The sequence below is a fragment of the Eriocheir sinensis genome, chromosome 46 (genome assembly GCF_024679095.1).
Source record: "Eriocheir sinensis breed Jianghai 21 chromosome 46, ASM2467909v1, whole genome shotgun sequence".
In the NCBI taxonomy this organism is placed as follows: Eukaryota; Metazoa; Arthropoda; class Malacostraca; order Decapoda; family Varunidae; genus Eriocheir; species Eriocheir sinensis.
The window spans coordinates 5,029,192-5,041,758 of NC_066554.1; positions in this window are offsets into that span (position 1 = coordinate 5,029,192).

A 12,567-nucleotide genomic window follows, 5' to 3' on the forward strand; every position below is an offset into this window, starting at 1 on the left:
CTATCCACACAATCTTCCAAACACCTATCCCCTATTCTTCGATAACACTCAGCTGTCACCTTCAACACCAAACATCCTCGGTCTATCCTTAACTCAAAATCTCAACTGGAAACTTCACATCTCTTCTCTTACTAAATCAGCTTCCTCGAGGCTGGGTGTTCTGTACCGTCTCCGCTATTTCTTCTCCCCGGCACAGATGCTGTCTATTTATAGGGGCCTTGTCCGCCCTCGTATGGAGTATGCATCTCACGTGTGAGGGAGCTCCACTCACACAGCTCTCCTGGACAGAGTGGAATCTGAGGCTCTTCGTCTCATCAGCTCTCCTCCTATTACTGATAGTCTTCTACCTCTTAAATTCCGCAGCCATGTTGCCTCTCTATCTTCTATCGATCTTTTCATGCTGACTGCTTTTCTGAACTTGCTAACTGCATGCCTCCCCCCCTCCCGCGTCCCCGCTGCACACGACTTTCTACTAATGCTCATCCCTATACTGTCCAAACCCCTTATGCAAGAGTTAACCAGCACCTCCATTCTTTCATCCCTTTCACTGGTAAACTCTGGAACAGCCTTCCTTTGTCTGTATTTCCTCCTGCCTATGACTTGACCTTTTTCAAGAAGAGTGTATCAAGACACCTCTCCACCCGAAATTGACCTCGCTTTTGGCTATTCTTTACTTTTATGGGAGCGGCGAGCTTTTTTGTACTCTTTTTGTTGCCCTTGAGCCGTGTTCTTTGATGTAAAAAAAACCATTACTTTAATCACTGAGTACCTATAAAAATGACATTATTCTTTACAGCTGATACTAATGAACCCTGTCTGTACTGGCTACGTGTGTGTGTGTGTGTGTGTGTGTGTGTGTGTGTGTGTGTGTGCGCGCGTGCGTGCGTGCGTGCGTGATTGTGTGTGTGTGTGTGTGTGTGTGTGTGTGTGTGTGTGTGTGTGTGTGTGTGTGTGCGAGCGCGCGAGTGTATGTGCGTATGTATGTATGTATGTGTGTACGTGCGTGCATGTGCGGTGCGTGAGATCAGAAAAAAAGAAAAAGAAAGAAAAAAATCGTAAAAAAATGTAGACAAAGAGCAAATAGAGAACAAAAACTTGAAAAAAAAGAATGCACACACAAACACACACAAAAAAGCTGTCGGGAGAATACACATTGTTTCCCGTGCCCCCGGCGAGCCGCCTTTACTTCGAGCGGAAAAACGAGAATTGTGGTCGTACTTCCCACTTTTTCTCCGCGTGTTCTTCGTGTAAAACTTTCAGAACCACAGACCCGCGCACCCTATCCCTCCCCCTCCCCTCCATCCCTCTCACCCTACCCTCGCACTGTATTCTTTCCTCACTCCCTCCATCCCCTCTCTTTCCCTTTCCCTCTCACCGTATTCATTCTCTACTCCTTCCATCCCCTCCCCTCCATATTACATGAATCGTTCCCCTTTTCACCTCCTCTCTCCATCCCTCCCTAATGCGTGACCCCTTCCTCCTATCAGTTTCTCGCACCTTTTCCTTCCTTCCTTCCACCATCCCCTCCTATTACAAGACCCTTAACACTTCCTTTCTACGTAATCCCTTCCCTTATCAGCCTCTCGAACCCTTTTCCTTCCCTACCGCCTCCCTACATCTCTTCCCTATCAAGCGAACCCTTCCCCTCACCACTCCCTCGCACTGTTTTCCTTCCTCACTCCCTCCTTCTCCTCCCCATTCTGTAACTCCTTTCCCTTCCCTTCCGTGTCCTCCCCTCAATCCTGATTCACATTTGTTCCCACGATCTCACTCCGTATTCCGTCTCCACTCCCTCCTTATCCCAGTATTCCTGCCCCATATTATACTCTATGTCACTCTTCATATTACTCTTTCCCCGTTTCCCTTCCTCATATTACTCTCCTTATTCCTTTTCCATTATCTCCATTCCCCTTCCCCTTTACCTTCTCATGTCTTCCTCTCACCCCTCCTACACATACGTTCCCTCATCATCATCCCCTTCATTCCCTTCCAACATCTTCCTTTCCCTCCCTTCCCTTTAGCCCAACGCTCCAGTCTACAGTTTCATCTCCTATACCTTCTCTTACCTTTGTCGTCTCTTTCCCATCATATGATTCTCTTTTAAACGACTTCAGCACTGCAAACATCATCCATCAACCACTTCCGAGATTCATATAATATTCTTCTTCATTTTTTTATGTTTCCTTCTCTAAATCTATCCTTGCTCCTTCCACCTGCCTTCATCCACCTACACTAGCCTCTCTTACCCACTACTTCCTTCCTATCCACTTCAACTTTTCGTTTCCTTCTTTTAATTCCCCTTTGTTCCTTCCACCTGCTTCTCCTTCATCCATATCTACATCTCTCTCTACCTTATGAACCTCTAACCCACTACTTCCTTCCTATCCCCTTCAACTTTCCATTTCCTTCTTTTAATTCCCCTTTGTTCCTTCCACCTGGTTCTCCTTCATCCATATCTACATCTCTCTCTACCTTATGAGTCTCCAACCCACTTCTTCCTTCCCCTGTCACATCCACCTTCCGTCTTAATGTCAACTACACCACCTGCACCTTAAGTCTTCATCGCTTCATATGATATTCTTCTCCTACCAGCGGCTTCATTCCTCTGCCCTTCACTCTCTTCACCTTCCCGCCTCTCATCAATCCTCTCTTCAAATTATTCATCTCCTGCTCTTTGCTGAACTGATGTACCTCCTGCCTGACACCCGACGTTCCTCACCTACTTCTAACCTTATATCAACCGTATGATTCCCCTGCTCTTTAATTCACCTCCTTGTCCTTCCCCCTTTGCTAACTTTCCCTTCACTTTCTCTCCCTTTTTTACTTCCTTTCCTCCATCCATCTCGTGTTCCTCCCTTTCCTTCAGTCTATCCTAAATCCTCTCTTGTCTTCCTTTTCCTTCATCCTTCTAACTGTTCCCCCCTTTCCTTCAGTCTATCCTAAATCCTCTCTTTTCTTCCTTTTCCTTCATCCTTCTAACTGTTCCCCCCTTTCCTTCAGTCTATCCTAAATCCTCTCTTGTCTTCCTTTTCCTTCATCCTTCTAACTGTTCCTCCCTTTCCTTCAGTCTCTCCTAAGTTCTCCCTCTTTCCCTCCCTTTCCTCCATCCTTGTGTTCCTCCCTTTCCCTCAGTCTATCTCAAATTCCCCCCTTTACTCTCTCACTTTAATATACCTTTTTTGTTTTTTTCTTGCCTTCGATTCCTTCCTCTATTTTTAACCCCCACCCTCCCTTTCCTCTCCCTAACTCTACGCCTATAGCTACCTTCTCCCCCTTCCATCCGGCACGTTCTCCCTTTCCCTTCGTCCATCCTCCTCACTGTTTCCCCTTCTCACACGCTTATCTCCCCAGCATGTTCTTCCCCTCTCTCCCCATGTCACTGTCTCCCTCCTATGCATCTCTCTCCCCACGTACAACAAGCCTTCCCTTTCCACTTGTCCTCCTTTCACTCCTTTTGTCAATCTGTCTCACCCCCTCCTGCCTCTTCCCCACCTCCTCCTCCTCCTCCTCCTCCCCACCTTCCCCAGCACCGCACTGCAAGCTCACACAGATGAATGTTTGGTCTGGCTTGGGGATTTGCAAAACAATAGACGCCCGAAAGGGGAAAAGAATATCCTCTTAGTGGTGACGGGGGAGAGGTGGGGGGAGGAGGAGGAGGGGGCAGGAGGAGAGGAGGAGAGAGAGAGAGAGAGAGAGAGAGAGAGAGAGAGAGAGAGAGAGAGAGAGAGAGAGAGAGAGAGAGAGAGAGAGAGAGAGAGAGAGAGAGAATCTTACAAACTTCTCTGCATGGACCCCAGAGTGACCGTAAGCCCAACAAAGAAGAAGAATGCGAACAAACGACATCACGGAAAGTAAAAGGGAGATAATTTACTCACGATGTCAACAGATTTCGCTTAGGTAGAGCAGAAGGGAAAAAACACACTTATACCTCACGTAATGGTCGTTCAGTGCATGTTCATCCAACCTAAACGGCATTAAGCATACAGTAGCAGATGGAGAAGAACACAGACGGGGTAAATAACAACAAAAGGGAGACATGAGAGGAACAAACACGAGATTAAGCGAAAGTGGAATAAACGAGGAGGAAGGGAACAAAAACAAGGAGGGATACAAAGGAGGAAGGAAGGAAAGACGGAAAGAAAGAAAAAGGAAATGAGAAAGAAGATAGAAAAGGGCGGAAGGAAATAAGGAAGGAATTATAGAAAGAAAGAAACTAAAGAATATAGGAAGAAGGAATTGGAGGAAAGTGAGTGAGTGAGCGTAAAAGGATCCAAAGAGGAGAGGAATGTACCCTATAGCACTGAGGAGGGTGAGAAATATGCGAGATCAGTAGGAGTGGATTTGCGTGAAAGAGAGAAACAGGAAAGTGATAACATAGGAAAAAGTTATCAGAGAGAAGTGAGTGGAGCGTAAAGGGACCCAAAGAGGAAAGGAAGGTACCTATGCAATGAGAAGGGTTTGAAATATTATGCCAGTCAGTAGAGGAGGATTTGCGTGGGAGAGAGAAATGGGAAAGAGAGAATATGGGAAGAAGGGATCAGAGGAAAGTGAGTGGAACGTAAAGGGACCCAAAGAGGAAAGGAAGGTACCTATGCATTGAGAAGGGTTTGAAATATTATGCCAGATCAGTAGAGGAGGATTTGCCTGGGAGAGAGAAGTAGAGGAGAGAGGGAGGGGGAAGAGAGTGCGTGTCTGTTGAGAATTGATGTGTGTGTGTGTGATGGACGATTCTGTGTCATGTAACTTCCTGTTTCATAAAAAAAAAGTGAATGGTAGGTACGAAATAGAAGCTAATGGATGAAAGTCGATATTTTTGCTGTTCGTAGGAGGTGGAGGTTAAGGAGTAACTTGTCCAGCGGATAATGGCAAATGATTTATGAGGGAGAGGAGAGGCTGATATCAAAACTTATTGATATAACTTGTGGACGAATAAATGTTAGTATGGGGGGGGGGTTGATAGGTGTGTGTGTGTGGGGGGGGGGAGGGGAGTAGTGTAGTGTAGTGTGGTGTAGTGTGGTGTGGTGTGGTGTGGTGTGGTGTGGTGTGTGTGTGTGTGTGTGTGTGTGTGTGTCTTTAGTTATGTATGCATGTCTAGTAAATAACGCGTTTAAAAATAACATTACTCAGAAAGGGATCATCTTGTATAATTCACAGGAAATGAAAAAAAGATGAAGAATAAGCCAACTATAATTTGGTAACATGAAAGAAGATTCATTATTTATATCTTGAATACATCTTACACATATAAATAATTAGTTGGTTTTCTTTGCTAAATCCAATTACAAAATAAATATTCTGACAGTAAAACAAAAATTTTAAACAAAATGAATAAAACCAAAGATAAGTGTTGGCGCAATGACTTCATCTGTTCTAACAAAATATTTACGAAAATACTTGCATATAAACTGTGTAAGCGTTACCCTGAACAGACTGAACGCTTCCAACATGAAACAAATAGCGCAGAAACAGAGAAAAATAATACTTGGAGTGGACGAGTGAGTGATTTTGATAGTAGTGGAAAGGATGACGACAATGAGTTCCTACAAAAATGCAAGTTTCATCATATCAGTAATGGACAACTTGGAGCGGGAGAAATAAAAACAAGCCGAAGCATTTTTAAAGATACAAAGGGGGAAATATGTCGGGCATAATACTCGGATGGATGAGAGAAAACGGGTGTGTACAGAGCGGGTGAAGAATCAGAAAAAGTGTCGGTGGAGGGAGGAAGCAACCCCAAAACTTATCCAGATTCCTTGAACAACAGAAAAAATAACATTAAAACATCGATGTATATTGGCCGTAAGAGATAAAACGCTTAGCTACATGAAAAAAAAAAAAACACCCTGACCTTTTCCTTGAAGCTGTATCAGAAAAAAGTTCTTTGTTGGTTTCAATGACAAGAAAACAAAAAGAGAGAAAAGTGGACATTTTGCATTGCCACGCGAAGCATAAGTGTACGGCGTTGAATGCAAGTTAAAGAAAATAGTTTCATGTATGTCAAAAGAATGTCTGATAAAAATAAGCAACAAAAGTATGAGGAAAATAAAGGCACAAAGTTTCCATGTGAATGTTAAACAAGGTCGCTCCCTGAGTAAAGGGGACGGAAGGAGACTGTCATAACTTGCCTAAAACAATGCAGCGAAAAATCGTCCCCTTGAAGACGTGTGTTTCTGGCATTTAAGGTTCCCGGAAAAGTGTGCGAGAAGTGAGTTATAGAGGAAAGAAGCGAGTGCCTTCATACGGGCGCAGAGTTTTCACCGCCTTCATTCATATTACATTTATTTTACTTAATGACAAAGTTTGTGACATTGATTATATTGCTCCGTTTGAAGTTGTTTCTTGGTTTCAAGGATATGAAATTATTGCAGTCTCTTAATAATAAATTGAAGCACCACTTTCAAGAGCAAACATACAATTGAATTATATGTAAATTCAATATATATCTGTGAATATAAATTCAATGAGAAATTAAGTTTTCCAATAAAAATAAAAATTTTGAAACGTATTTCTACCGTTCCATAATTATAATGTGCTTGTGTGTGTGCCAACAAGCGTGCGTGCGTGCACGCGGATTTCTACTTAATTCGAGCTGAAACCTCTTGAGCTGCGGATCCTGCGGAAAAGAGTTACACTTCAACACACACAACAAACAAAATGACACAATTACAAAACCAAATTCCATAAAAGAAGCTCAACGCGTAGCACCATCCCATAAACTTAGCTGAAGGGAACACGCAGAGGCAGCGCAGCGCCCAAAGATACAAGCAGCCTGCACGGGTTTACGACTGTGCTGAGCTGCCTGAGCGTGGAGCAGCGGGCCGCCGAGTATCTGCGCTGAAAATGTTCTATTCAGGGGATGTAGGTCTGCGTTTGTCCTTGCAAATGTTAATGCTGTGTGTTTGTACATGGAAGTGCTGCTAGGGCTCTGTGCGTGTGTGTGTGTGTAATTCACCTCTTGGTCTGCTGCGGGTCTCTACGGAAGAGCACAGAGCTCATAGTACCGATCTTTGGGTAGGACTGAGACCACTCACACACAACACACCACGACAAAGAGGTCATAACTCCTCGCCTGATGTCGCGTACCTACTCACTGCTAGGTGAACAGGGGCTACACGTGATAGAAGATAAACCAAACTTATTTTCACCCGGCCGGGGAATCGAACCCCGGTCCTTCTGATTGTGAGCCAGACGCTCTACCCCTGAGCTACCGGGCCGTGTCCTGAGCTACCGGGCCGTGTATAAAATTATTGTGTGTGTGTGTGTGTGTGTGTGTGTGTGTGTGAAAGAGCAGGGGAGAAAGAGCAGGAAAAGCGGTGGCAGTGCATTAGATACGAGCATTCACACTAAGCCTTCACGCCCCGCTTCTCTCCTTCACCGCTTCCAGCATCCACTAAGGATAATCAGCGAGTGCGTGCTTTTCAGTGCTTCTTAAATTCAATCTTCCGCTATTGCCAGCCTTTCTGTGATACTTGTTTTTACTTCATTTCGGGCTGAGTGCGCTAATTATGTTGTTTTCCTCAATTAAAACTCTTCGATGACTTTGATTACTTCGTCCTTGCTGTTCGCGAGTTTGCCGATTAGTTTTCATATGGCATGCATTTCTTTTTTTCCTTTATGCAAAGTGTCCTCTTAAATATTTCACGCTACATCAAGTTAAAGCTTCATGTATTTTCATAATTTTGAGTTTCGGCAAAGTCTTCCTGCTTTTCTTATTTATAATATTCATAAGTTTTACTGATCACATTTTGTCTTTACCTAAATATATTTTGAGGCTTCTGCTGTTCTACACAAATAGCTCAGCTTCTTAAGATAGTTTGCCGTGATTTTCTTGATTTTTTTTTGCTTCTCATTAGTGGAACTCATTTCAAAATTTTAATTAGTTAAATTTACATTAACTTCTTAAATTATCAAGATTCCTTGAACAACAAAAAGAACGCTGAAGCATATACGTACAGTGGCCTTAATGCATAAGTCGCTTTCGTGAAACAAAAAGACATCATGCAGACTAATCTTATAATCTATATCAGAAAACAATTCGTTGTTTGTGGGTTTCAACGAAGAAAGCGTAAAAGAGATAAGTAAGATAAAAGTGGATATTTTACATTTCTACACAAAGCGTAAGTCAGCGGCGTTGAATAAAAATTGCAGAGAATCGTTTTATACGTGTCAGAAGAACGCACGATAAAAAGAGGCAACAAAAGTATGAGAAAACAAGAGACATTTTCTTCGTTGTTAATGGCTGCGTGTCTGTTTTGGGTGCCGGCTGCGAATTCCGGATTTTATTACGGAGGTTCATTAAGTAGGTAAGCAGTTTTCTTACAGCATACTTCACTGGCTTCTTAGGCTGATTTTAATTTTGATCGCGAGCGACATTCATTTTGATTTTTTTTTTTTTTTTTTTTTTTTACAGCAGAGGGGTCAGTTCAAGGGCATAAAAAAGGTAACAAATGTGCTCACTGCTCCTAAGTGTTGATACATTTTCCATTATGTCCCGCCTGTTTGAGAGGACGCAGACAACCTCATTTGTTACTGCCGAGGGTTAGTTTCACGTCCATTTCCGGCACTTCATTTGTCAAAAGAATACATTCATATATCTCAGGGAGTATTTTTCTACAACGTCTGCCAGGGTTTCTCGTCTCTTATTTCGTGAATATATGCCACAATCCTTACCCATGGTCTCTCTGCCGACTTCTATTTTTAATCTAGCTCTTTGTCCATGACTGCCAACATCGTAAAATCTACATCCTGATCACTATACGTAAATTTTGTGGCAAACATTTAATAACCTTTCATCATATTTTTCCTTTAATTTGAGTGTTACAGAAGACACGCAATCATTTACAGTTATGAATTCCACCAAGTTCTCTAATTTCTTGAGTGAAAAACTACTCCGTGTTCCTGCTTGCTACCCTCGACATGCCTTTCCAGTAAATTGCATCATCACTAAAACATTTTTGTTCTTCACCAAACCTCTTACTTCGCTGACTTCTACAGTACATTTGATATTCAGCAGCTACCCTATAACCAGTGGACGCCTGGTCTATTACCAAAGATATTTTTTACATCCCTTCCTCCGGAGTGACCCTGACCGCCACCTCACCAGGCACTCCTTCGCTGCCGGACACTAAAGGCCGATGACTGAAACTTTTCGTCGTGTTCTGCTAGGATGGCCAGCACTTTACGTTACTGGCTTATGGCTACTACTAATAGATCCTTATAGTTTACTTGCACCTGACCCATCATTGCAGCACTCAAGCTTCTTCAGCAAGCCAACGTGTTGTTCCATGAGAGAGATAAATAATAAAAATGAGATAGTAAAAAAAAAATCAATAGCAGCAATTCTACCACAATAACGAGTACCACCAACAGCAACACCAACGCCGCCACCACCATGACCAGAAGCAGCGACGAAGAAAAAGAATCGCGAAGAACAAGATAGTTCCCTGAAAACACTGTTCTACAAGCGGTCATCCGAGGTGTTACATGGCGCTAGTGGTGTTGAGGGAGGCTGTAGTGTTGTGTTGGCGGGAGTGAACACGCTGCCAAGAGAGCGCGGGTATAAAAAAAAATATGTTACTGTTTGTAGTGGTTGATCTCTTGACACCCCCCCCCCACTACACCCACCCACTTACACACACACACACACACACACACACACACACACACACACACACGCCAGACGACACTTGTAAGGTCTCTCGCCACTCAGAATTCCCTTGTTGTCTCATCGAGTGGTCTTCTTATTCCTCTTGCCCTCCCCCCCCCCCATCCCTCCGTCTTTTGCCTCCACTCCCCTCGAAGTTATTTTTTTCCCTTTTCTCTTTCTCTCCACTTCCAACTCTCTTTCCCTTGATGCCTTTCCCAGTGGCCGTCTAATCCTTTTTCCTTACATCTTCCATTTTTTTCCATCTTCTTCAGTCAACTCTCTCTTTTCCATATTTCTTCCTCTCTATCCTCTACGTTTCCTTGTACTCCCATAACCTTTGTTCCCCCCCCCCCCTTCATTTCTACTCGTAACCTCCTACCTTTCCTCCCCATGCAGTTTTTTTCTCTCATATTTCTGCTTTCACCTCTCTTTATTTCTTGTCTAATGCTCTCAACTGATTTACCTTTTTATACTCCCTCTTCTCCCTTCGCCTTTCCCTGTTCACCATATCACATTTCTCTCATTTTCCCTCTCTTCCATCTTCCCTATTATTTCCCTATTTTCTTCACATTCCTCCTCCTCACCTTCCTTCCTATCTCCCTCTCTCTCCTCTTTTCCATGTCCCCCTCCGTCTTTCACTCCAACAACCAGTAGAACCAGCAACAACAGTCCCCCGGAATGTCTGACTGCCGTTTCCACACACACGACTGGTCCCGCAAGATATATTGAAGTCCTCCTCCCTCTCTTCTTCACCTGACTACCTGGTTTCTCGTTTTTTCTCTACTTTTTACTCCTTATTGGCTGGGAGAGTTGTATTTATTTAGATTTTAAGTTTAGCTGGTTGTGTTATAAGTGTGATCTCTATGAAAAAAAATATTGTCCTTTCTCCAATTATGTACAGAATTTTAGGCAGCTCAAGGGCAAAAGAAAGATTAAAAAAAAATGCTCTTTACAATTGCTTTTTTGTGGATAAATGTTCATAGCGATGTTTATTTTCCTTCTCAAATGCTTTTTAATGTCTACTTGATCCTAGTGTCCTTTTTCCTACCTTCGACTGGCTTTTTAATATTTTTCCTTGCATTCTTTAGCTGCTACTCGTGGTCTGTTTTCCATGTTGGATGTTCTCTGTTTCTCTTTCTTTCTTCACTTCCAAGAGTTTGTGTCTTTCTTGCTTTACTGCTTTCCGTGAGGGAGTGTTTCTGTCGACAGCGGGTACGAATTTTCCCCTGCCTCAGTGGGCGTGGGTACAAGTGTGAGTTGTTTATCTTTAAGGGACGCAAGTACTGTATATTCCCGGTGGATACAAGTGTTCGAGTTCTTCACCTTTTAGCAACATGATGAGTAACGACAACACGAATCACAGAGGTCAACAACATGTCTTCCTACTCAACCCCCTTAACTAAACTCACATATCTTTCCACACACTCTTCCACACCTTTACCTTTCTAACTCTTCCCATTGTAAAAAATATACTCTACTGCATTCGTCTGGCTAGTCATTCCGTCACCGTAAACAGTAAATCGCCACATCTCAAATTTAACGTAATCATTTTTTTCAGTCTGTTTCCCAATGAAAGAGCAGCATATCTTGGGAAGTTTAAATAGCATTCCCCTATAAGCTCCTGGTCTGTCACCTTTACCTAAGAAAAAAAGAAAATAACAGGCACGTGGACGCTACACCTGAGGGACTTTTCGAACGGCGCTCTATTCAAGTAATTCCTCGTATCCCCGCGAGTATTATCCTCTATTTATCCGTTCCTCCTCCTCGTGGCGGGGTGTGTTATCTATTCTTCGGAATCGCAAAGCTGTTTCATCTTCAATACCTCCGCTTCCAACCACGCTCCTTTGTCCGACTTCCTCGTATATGTAACACACACACACACACACACACACACACACACACAGACACAGACACAGACACACACACACACACACACACACACACACACACACACACACACACACACACACACACACACACACACACACACACACGCACACACGCACACCCACACCCACCCACCCACCCACCCACCCACACACACACACACACACAGTTCCTTGAGATAAACCCATATTTTTTCGTTCTTATATATCTTCCCAGAACACAAAATAGTTCAACCACAAGCACAATTTTCTCTTTACTTTCACTCTCATATTCCCCACAAAGTTTCATAGCTGCCACTCACCTCCTCTAGGATGAACATAAAAAAAGGGCAAACTTCATACCAGTCCCAGAGCGCAGAACGAACCCTTATCTGTTTCCACTGGTAGGCAGACTAAATGGCTAAGTAATAGGTTAAATAAATGCTCAATAATTTTCTACATACAATAAGAAAGAAGTTACCCCACAGAATGACCACGTTCACGCTGATTCAAATACTTTTTTTTATACGCTACTTACATCACTCGTATTTTTTCAACACCAGGACACTCAGACGTCGCACTTGTCCCTGCCACGACTCGGGGGTCAAATACGAGTCTCGAGGTAAGACACGGGTAAAATATCGTTTCTGCTTACCAACGCTTACACACTGCCATTCTCAATCATTTTTTACACCGTCTTTTTTATCACCATATTTTTACCACCACCTTAAAACACCACTTTGTCCAACGCCTTTTAACCTCCTCTATCTGTCCAAGTTTTTATCACCACTTTGTTTTCAGGCAAGTAGATATGAATACCTCCTCACCGTCAACCACACGCCGCCGTCACCCAGCACAGCCTTTCAGCACATGAGACCCATTACAAGACACAGACCGGATCTCACTCTCTTTTAGACAACATTGCCGTTAAGTTAAATATTACATTTCAACTTTTGGCAGACGTTATCATCACTGGAATGTGACTTCTGACGCTCCCCGAGATCTCCGCGTTAGACCTTTGACTCTTGCCATTTGACCCATGACGCCTGGATGAGC